The 10750-nt window shown below is 32.0% G+C and overlaps 1 non-coding gene and 1 pseudogene across 1 annotated transcript; one reads left to right on the top strand and one right to left on the bottom strand.

Annotated features, from left to right (window-relative positions):
• Nucleotides 1–1178: 1178 nt before the first annotated feature.
• Nucleotides 1179–10483, top strand: LOC132062239 (carotenoid 9,10(9',10')-cleavage dioxygenase 1-like; annotated as a pseudogene).
• A 185-nt stretch (nucleotides 10484–10668) lies between these two features.
• On the bottom strand, nucleotides 10669–10750 carry TRNAS-CGA (transfer RNA serine (anticodon CGA)). Its single transcript has one exon. It is a non-coding gene; the product is annotated as a tRNA-Ser (tRNA).

Genomic DNA, 10750 nt, shown 5'->3' with positions numbered 1-10750 from the left:
TGGAATATATTTATAAAGTTATTATTATTTGTTATTTTCACTTGTATAAATAGATATTAGAGTTTGATTATTATTATTTTTATTATTAAAATTAATTATTTTTATTTTGCTAATTTATTTCATTGTAGAACATTATTAGCTTATATACTCAATTAATATTTCTCACTTTTTCTTTGCCCAAAAGATAACATTTATTTATTTTATAGGAAATTTGATACATAGATAAAAAAAAATATCATGATTTTAAAGAAGCAAAAAAAAGAAGTCAAAAGTTGATAATGTAAGGGTAAAATAGGCATTTACAAAAGTCAATTAGGATAAAGGGGGGAGATTGTCTATTGTTCAAAGTTGAGGGGGAGCTTGATTTTTAAAGCAAAGTTTGGGATGTAAATGATTTTCACCCATATATATAATCGGTTATAAGATAAGAAGAAGAATTACGCTAGATTGGCTGTCAACAAAAAAAAGTTGTAAGAATATATGGCTTCCCATATGTTATTGAAGAATGGAGCTTATTGATGGACTGGTTATTTAGAGCCAGCAATTGGCTATCGGATTTCATCCCGCAATCACTGGTGTGGTTGAATAGTAAACTATTTAGAACTCGGAAGATGGTCAAGGTAGCTATTGCTTCCAAGCCACTTTGCTAGATGGGCAAGCAGTCGTAGTGGTCGATCCAGAATGTCTCTCTTCTTTACTAAAATACTCGCCCCGTTCACTTTTATCTTGTCACGTTGCGCTTTTTGAGAGTACTTAATATGACTAATTTTTTAAGCTAAATTGAATTAGATAAATTCAATATTTTAAAGTTTAAATTTGAATGTTCGAAACTATATGAAAATACTATAACATGCAATTCTTCTCATATTAATATGATGATAAAATACATCTTAAATGTGAGTCATCCTCAATGTTGTTTGACTCTCGAGAAGCAAATTGTGACGAGCAAAAGTAAGGGATTATTACTTTTTCGGATGAATGGGGAATTACGTCGCTCTTTGATATGCAAAATAAGGTTTAATTAGAAGCTTTGTCTTTTGGGATTGACGTAAAGCCGATTGATCGACTATGATCTACCGCATATACTACCTTTGGAGTTTGGTGCAATATTATATTTGAATTTTAAGCTATGTTATTTGTAAAGAGAAGCTTAGAACTTGCCTCATTTTAATTTTATTATGGAACAGCCCTTCTTGAAGGATTTGGAGCATTTTCCCTTGATAGTGGATGTTCCAAAAGTTATGAAGGAAACTGCTTTCAAATTAGTGGATGCAATTGTAGACCTTTGAATTTGTAGACCAACCATCTCAGGTATATATATATGTCTATTATAATTTTTATACATATTTTTAGTTCACTCTGTCATTTTGGCTTTTTTACTTTTTACCGGCCTTCTTGGACGCCAGTTTCACCTATAAATACATATATAATTCACAGAGTAATTTTACACCTGTTGAAGAGATTGGAGAAGCTGTGAGAATGACTACAATTCAAGGGAAAATTCCAGATGATTTTCCAGAGGGTGTTTACGTACGAAACGGTATGATAAATGTCTAAATAAATATTTACGCTTCAAAGTAATCTAAAAGATCTCTGCAAATTAACTGAAGTTCATATTAAGTGAACCTAATTAGTTACCTCAAAAATAAGTATATGGCAGATACAGCGTGTTAATTATACCGATATTTTAAACTATCGAATAGATTATTAAATCTTTTTTTTTTTTTTTTGCAGGTGGGCAGGACTAAAATCGAACTAGCTAGTAGGGAGTCGACTTTATGAAGAAAAGATAGAAAAGTTGCTCTCATTTTCACGTCTCTATTCTCGTTTTTCACATGTTTTTTGTCCAGCTAGTATTTATACGTAGTTCATTACTGCTAATTAATGAGGTAAACATCATAAACATGCTATGCAGTTTATGTCATGTAGGGTGTGTTTCGTATGGAAGAAAAACATTTTTCATGAAAAATAACTTTTGGGGGACAATAAGTCATTATATTTTCTTATTTTCCTACTTAACAAACACACCCATTAATATCATTTGCAGGCAAATGCGTATGTAGCTTATAACCATATCTTCAGCTGAATAATATTTTCAACACAGAGTACACATATATCACTCAAATTTATTAAATGTTGAGTTTATAATTTAAAAATTGTAATGGTTTCAAAACTCAGCAGTAGAAACTTATAAAAGGTTGAACTCGTAAAAGTTAAAAATTGAATCTTCCTCTAATTGCAGGAGCAAACCCTCTTTTTGGAGGGTTAAAATCGACCAAGTCAATTTTTGGAAAATCGAGCCATCTATGGATTGAAGGTGAAGGAATGCTTCATGCTTTGTACTTCACCAAAGAAAAAGAAAAAGGAAAAGGAAGCAAATGGAATCTATTGTACAAGAATAAATATGTACAGACAGACACATTCAACAAGCAAAAGAATAGAAAGAAACCAGGTTTTATTCGTAATATGGAAGGGGATGCTCCTGCTATTTTGATGGCTTCCCTTTTAAATGTGGTATGTCATGAAGTATACCTCTTTCATCCAATTTTAGTTTATCTAACATTTATTTACTTTTTGGTTTTTCACTCGTTATCCTGTACCCGCATTAGGGTCTCGACTAATCTGAATTCATACAACCTAAGGCGAGAAGCTTCTATAAAGATTTTTTTTTTCATATCCAGAGCTCAAACTCTCACCCACTAGTGGCGGAACTAGGATTTTCACCTAGGGGGTTCAAAAATATGAAAAAGTAAATACATGAAGAAGTCAAGGGGGTTCAACATCTAATGTATATAAATAAAAACTTAATTTTAACCTTATATATACAATATAATTTTTCGCTAAGGGGGTTCGAACCCCCTAGAGCCTATCTAGCTCTGCCACTGTTACGCACCCTATCCTCCGACTTCTTGCTCTGGGGGTCATAAAAAGATATAAACCATCTAATCAAGTTATAAAACACATGATTTTGCGATTAATGAGTGAGAAGCAAGTAAACTCGATTGCCCTAAACTAAAGGAGCAAGCCAAGTTTGATTAGCTTGAGGAATAAATTATGTGGCTGACCTGTCAGTCTATCAAATATCATAATTTATTCTTAAAAGCATGAGGTTCCTTGTATGGAACTTAGATGTTGAAGCATGCGCCTAATCAGAGAACTCCGATTAAGGGGGAGGGTATCTAACATTATTTTTTTTGTTTGGATGTTCTTAAATATTTGACATCATTCGGTAGATAAAATTAAGATCTAACTAAGTTTTATATATATATAGAGTAACTTCTACAATTCTTTTTCATCCAGACGGCGTATGCACGCCAACACGCGTATCAAGAGATCAATAATATAAAATAAATGGCAATACTTTTAGCAGTGTAACGTTAGTCTTGCAGTAGAGATTTGGTGTATTGCTCAAATATCAAAGCAACACAAATGTTTTTGAGCACTCAAAGAAGTACTACTCAATTACTGAAAACCATATGCCGCAAGAGATAAACATTCAAACACTAGAAACTTTGGGTAATTGGACAGTCAATGGAGCTTGGAGTCGATCATTCACAGCCCATTCAAACGTAATTGTTCATAAAAAGGCAGCATTTTAATTATTAGTTATATTGTGTGTACATGTTCCGCACGTGTGGGCATGTTTTTTCTGTTGGAAAATCTTACGGAAAATACTTCATCACGAACATGTGTAGGGACTTTTCTTCATCACGAACACTTGTAGGACTTCTTTTACACTTGAGGAAAATGTGATCACGAACCCTTGTAGAGAAACTCTTGATAGCTTGAGGCATGTCAATTAAGACACTGTCCTTAAGGATATTTCACCCGGTATGGGTGTATCCCCCAGGATTCAACAAGCTCTTCTAGTATAAACTAGGAGCACAGAAACTGACAAAGATTATCTTTTTGTATCCACGACCTTCAACGAAGAAAAGGTGTTCAAAAGTTTTTACTTTGTTTTTTCTCTCTATCACTTCTGCAAAATGAATACATAGAATATATAGGTTGAGAAGGGGAACAAGATATTATTAACATAATAAAGACCATAGAAGGCCGTTCAAATGGTCAAATACGTTTTCCATCGTGAAATCATTATTTTTGAATAAATTATAGTAAAGACCAATAATGGCTATTAATGATAATAGAACCGTTAAGATGATTTCACGATTTTTTCCTCATAGTCTCTTAGACACAATCTCGCCAACTTTTAAAACACCATTGAAGAAAATATTAATACCCATTAAATAATGAATCTAGACATTTCTTTTTGAGATATTAAAACAATTTTTATAACAATCCCCCACTTATCTCAAAAAGAATAATAAAATATAAAAAATAAAATAAGAAGTTTTCTTCAGGATTTTTTTTTTTTTTTCCATATGAGTACAATGCGTCGAATCGGTGTCTCTAGACTATGAACCCGGACCTAGATAAAATAAGATTAAACTCACAGAATAATTGGTGAAGTTTACAACTTCTATGAACCAAAAATTCTTTTATAAGCCTAGGGTCTTATTCTATCACATTATACTTGCACAATCTTTGTCGTTATCGCGGTTTTGCGCTATGAGGCCGTGCGCGTGTCCTGGTATTCATGAGTGCTCTAGAAATCCGTCACAATTTCATAGAAGCGGCACCACTCCACACTCATATAGGTCCAATCATCAAGTGTATTCTGCAGAGCAATACACCACCTATAAAGGATATGAATTGGATTAAGAGTTTATAACCTCGGCCACTTTATCTTGCGAATTACACTATATTCACACACCATAGGAAGGGATATAATTTTATAGTGCACACTTGATCAACTAATAACTTGTTATTACCCATATGAACCTAATTCATGGGATCTCCAATCATATAGGTTGGGTTACCATCATTGTTGATCTTCTCAAATTGACTTAAAAATCCATTCCCCTCGATGTTTCTTATTGTCTGTGAATTGATCAGATTCACCTCCGACTTCACATAATTTACATAAACAATTTCTTCTCATAGCAGCTGCTTTAATACATTATGTCTCAAATAAATGTGTCTATTTTTGCCATTGAAAAATTTATATTTCACTACAGTTATTGTCGCTCGACAACCACAATGTATAGACACAAAAGATGTTGGCTTTATTCCAATTGGAATACTCACTAAGAAGTCTCTTAACCACTTAGCCTCACCACCAACCAATTCCAAAATAATAAATCCAGATTCCATTTGGCTGATTTTCATGTTATGACACCCACACTAAATTTTGTCTCGACTAAATCAAGAATTCAGTTAGCATCATTGTTCCACCAATATAGTGGAAAATCCACTATATTTAATATCATAGTTTATAGCACCTCTCAAATATTTTTAAAATCTTGTTAATGCATTTCAATAATCAGATGAAAAACAAGACCATGTGAAATTATCACTTTTAAAAATTATATTCTTGAAAAACTCAACAATTCTTTTTTATTTCACATCACATAAGTTATCAAAAAGCTGTACATGGAACATTTATACAATAAAAAAAATTTTAAACCGTATTTTCTTTTTCTTAGGAACATGAAGTATAATCTTAGCAAGCCACCCCCACACTTTCAAATATTCAAGTTAACGAATAATCTTTTCGCAATTCATAAGGGAGTTTTCAATTTTCTTATAAGCTAACCAGATCAATAATTCGCACTCAACTTTATACATCAATAAAATATATCAAATACTTCATCATTATCTCGAATATAATAAAGATCATTAGGACCATTCAAATAGACGGACATAACTTTTCGAAAGTAGAATTAGTCCAAAGCAATTACTGTAATTCAAAGCAATAATGTTAGTAGTAAAGATTGTTACCAATATCAAATAACCTTCTAAACATTTAGAATATCATTAAATAAAATGTAAATATTAGAAATAGGACCTTGCATTTTTTAATATAAGATAAACTAAACAGATTATAAGTTTAACATCCATAAATTATATGAATCAATCAACTAAACATTAGTATTAGTGTTTTCATCTTGAAAAAATATACGCATATTAATCACGGTTATACTACTCATCACCCACACAAACATTATTTTTTAAAAACACTTAATCAAACTCAAATAAAATCTTCACCCAACTTTTCCCAATAATCACATAAAACTCAAATTGATTCACACATTAGAAACATGTACCACCTCAGTTAATATCATTTTTTCCTTTTCCTTTCTCAAATGTGAGTTGAAGAAGAATTTTCCACTTGCAAGAACTTAAGTAGTTCTTGACTCACCAAGATAACTAAATCACTCTTCTTCTTCAACTAATTGGGTGCAAGACACAAAATTAATTTAGTTAGCACAAATATGCTTACTAGCACCAAAGTCTAACACCCAATCTCTCACACTAGCCACAAGACTCGCTTGAGAAATGACCACAACAACTATATCATCCGCTTAGCCACACTTATTTTACTTAGCGGGATTATCATTTCTCCGAATCTTCTTTTACATTGAGAGATATAATGGCTTAGTTTGCCACACATGTAATTATAGTTATTTTCACAGAATTTTTCCTATTGACTTTGTGTTAACGTAACCACGTTTTCTTTTCTCTCCAATATAAACATATAATATTGTCATACCTTATTAGCCTTTCCAAAGCACATATAAAGTTCTCAGCCTTTTCTACGTACTTCTCAAATACAAGTGCTTGGTTACCCATATTTCCCTTGCCTTAGGAACTTAGCAACAAGAGTCTCGCCAGCGACATACTTGACGTCCCAGCCAAACTCGTCGTGGACCAACCGATTCCACCAAGTGCATCCCCATTGTCCCCCAAGTAGTTCAAGTAATATTTATCGCTAGATGCCTTGTTGGAAATATTATAAACCGTATTCTCCGTAAGAATAGAGTATAAAAATATCCTTAAGATTGTTGGAAAATCTTACGGAAAATACTTCATCACGAACATGTGTAGGGACTTTTCTTCATCACGAACACTTGTAGGAACTTCTTTTACACTTGAGGAAAATGCTTGATCACGAACCCTTGTAGAGAAACTCTTGATAGCTTGAGGCATGTCAATTAAGACACTGTCCTTAAGGATATTTCACCCGGTATGGGTGTATCCCCCAGGATTCAACAAGCTCTTCTAGTATAAACTAGGAGCACAGAAACTGACAAAGATTATCTTTTTGTATCCAGCACTAAACGAAGAAAAGGTGTTCAAAAGTTTTTACTTTGTTTTTCTCTCTATCACTTCTGCAAAATGAATACATAGAATATATAGGTTGAGAAGGGGAACAAGATATTATTAACATAATAAAGACCATAGAAGGCCGTTCAAATGGTCAAATACGTTTCCATCATGAAATCATTATTTTGAATAAATTATAGTAAAGACCAATAATGGCTATTAATGATAATAGAACCGTTAAGATGATTTCACGATTTTTCCTCATAGTCTCTTAGACACAATCTGCCAACTTTTAAAACACCATTGAAGAAAATATTAATACCCATTAAATAATGAATCTAGACATTTCTTTTTGAGATATTAAAACAATTTTTATAACATTTTCAAGAGTTGAGCATGTAAAATTTATGTTATTTTTTGGTTGGTGGCAGTGGCGAAGCTGTGACCATCCGTGAAGAGTTGAACACCCTTTATTGAAAATCGTAGTGTGTGTTTTACAAGTAATTGTCTAATCCAAAAATTTAGGTTGTTAGGAAAAACAAATTGTAAATTACTTAATTAAACTGTGTCTCTCACGAGCCTCACACATGTAGTGGATCTGATTTTCATGTAAAAAATATTTTATTTTTATTTTTGGGTGTGAGCGAGATCTGAAGACAGGAGCTCTTGCATGTTTTATATCATATTATAGATGTGACTATCTCATTTAATATATATATATATATATATATATATATATAGTTACTTAATTATCTTATATCTCGGCAGAAATTCCTAGATACGGATGAACTTGTTATAATGGGAATTAATCCATTAAAGCCCTATCTTGAGCTAGGAGTCATTTCAGGTATGTTATTTTCCATTTTGAATCTAAATTGGAAGACTTCAATTGAAAGGTTTTTTTTGTTTTCTAATTTATTTATAAGCTTCCTTCCTATTTTCAGCTGATGGAAAGCAAATGGTTCACAAGGTGGATCTCAAATTAGATAGGTGTATTCTTTGCCATGAAATAGGAGTTTCAATGAGGTAATTATTATGGGTTTTAAGTTTTATGCACCGATATTGTATAACTTATTCATACTGTCAAATAAAATTAACCTATAATAATAGGTAATTTTTTCTATCAAGCCTGATATACGGTAATCTGAAAAATAAAGTGGAACTTGCTATTATCAATTACATTACATGATAGTGTAAAAAATATTTGTTATTCAATGTATATGGATTTAAATCCAATTATTGCATTTGCTAATGTTATTCTAATATGGTATATAATCCCAATATTATGTCTAGGTACAATGTGATTTTGGATTTTCCACTAACTATAGACATAAACAGATTTATTACTGGAGGAGAGTAAGTATTTCAAACATCTTATATTAAAAAAAGTAGTGATACTAAATTTTAATGAAATACTTTTGATTAAATCCTTCAATTAACATATATACTTCTGATTTTTGCAGATTAATAAAATACGACGAAGATGCATATGCACGAATTGGAGTAATGCCTCGTTATGGTGATGCTAATTCCATCAAATGGTTTGAAGTTGAGCCATGTTGTGTATTTCACATAATAAATTGTTTTGAAGATAATGATGAGGTATTTTAACATTTTTTAGTTGATTTAATTTCAAATTTATGTGATCATGAAACTAGTAAAATTGCTTAATCAATTTGATTCCATTTTTTTTACTGTGTAAACGGTGGTGGTGAGGGCATGTAGATCTCGTCGATCGATTATACCGAGACTAAAACTAACACAAGACGAGCCTGAATTGAGTCTAGACGGGTTGAAAGAGTTCAATTGTCGAAAGAACTTTTTTTCGTTTTTTCACGTTTGCGTATGGAGATTAAACATGAAAACAGGAGAAGTGAAGATGAAAACTCCTAGTACAACCGGTGATCAGTTTGTTATGGAATTTCTAATTATCAATGAACAATTCATTGGTCTTAAAAACAAATTTGGTTATCTACAACTTGTTGATTCGGAAGCTTTCTCTAATTACTTTGGTTAGTACTCTAATTTCTATTTGACTGAGTGACAAAAAGATTACTTTTGAAAATGAGATATAATTAATCACTACTAAGAAACAGAAATTCTTAGCTATGATCTGGTATATATTAGATAGCCCTTAGCTAACCGGAATTTCCGCTAATCTTTCGTTAAATAGGATTAACGATTGATTTTTTGTCATTTAGCGATAAAATAAGCGTTTTCATGTTACTAACTAGACCTCATGATGACATATATCTTGAATTTAGCAAAGAATTCATCAGGAGGATTTGCTAAATTTGGAGGGTTAGCCAAGCTTCATTTTGAAGAAAGACAAGTTGAAATTTCTGAGGTAATTGCTACTTATAAATTGTTAGTTTCTAAAAGTGTAAAATTCATTTATGTATAATTGATATATTTTTAATGTTGATTACTTAGGATGACAAAGAAGAAGAGGATTTGTTTAAGGTTCAGTATCACATTTTCCCAAAGAACACTTTCTGTACTGGAGCTACCTTTGTTCCAAAACTTGGAGGTGTTGATGAGGATGATGGTTGGATAGTGGCTTTCACACACAATGAAAATACAAATGAATCTCAAGTAAGTTGATCATAATATAGTTTATCATTTTTTCTCGATTTGTACGTGTCATTCTTTCTTATGGACCATGTTAATCTTATATATGTATTGTTACAATATATTATACGAGACAGAGCCGAATTCAGGATTTAAATTCTAGCTATGAGTTCAACTTCAAGATTCTTAGTTTGAACCAGTTGTATTTTAAAAGTTATGGGTTTATGTCTACTATTAATTGCAATTTTAATAAAGTTTTACATATAAATTTATGCTCCGCGTCGGAATTTGGGGTTTCAATTGAACCTCCACCTAGCATGCTACATCCACTCACTAATACAAGATGCTTTTGAATTGACAAATAACCCCATAATGAAAATACTGTCTAAGGTGTGAATTCATATTAGTCGATCCTGTGAGTTACATAAGCCCGATGATTAAACCTAGGAAAATATCGAATGTATGCTTTGGAGGGACAATTACAAACTTCTTTTGTTATGTCGATTTTGAAAATTTTAGGATCGATTGATTAACTTTGAATCGTGTTTCTTGAAACTTCTTATAGTTTGTTATACTCAAACATGACTTGGGAATTTAATTTTCTTCTGATATGCATATAAGTTCTATCTTGCAGGTCTATATAGTTGATGCAAAAAATATTGAAAGTGAGCAAGTTGCCATCATCATATTACCTTGCAAAGTGCCATATGGATTTCATGGTGCTTTTATGCCATTGAACTCATAGATGGTGTATATAACCTATGATCGAAGTGATTCTCTTGAATGTATATTTGTGACCAGATTGTTATATGGACACGGCTGTTCCACTTTTTTTTTTTTTTTTTTTTGATGAATCAATGCATATTTAGTGACGTGGCTTCCATCGATAGTGCGAGGGATTAAAAAAAAAAAAAAAAAAAAAAAAAAGATCGTCGACAGCAGGATTCGAACCTGCGCAGGCAAAGCCCAACAGATTTCGAGTCTGTCTCCTTAACCACTCGGACATATCAAC

Source organism: Lycium ferocissimum, chromosome 7 (assembly GCF_029784015.1).
Source record: "Lycium ferocissimum isolate CSIRO_LF1 chromosome 7, AGI_CSIRO_Lferr_CH_V1, whole genome shotgun sequence".
NCBI lineage: Eukaryota > Viridiplantae > Streptophyta > Magnoliopsida > Solanales > Solanaceae > Lycium > Lycium ferocissimum.
Note: the sequence above shows the minus strand (reverse complement) of the source record. Positions and strands in the feature narration are given on the sequence as shown.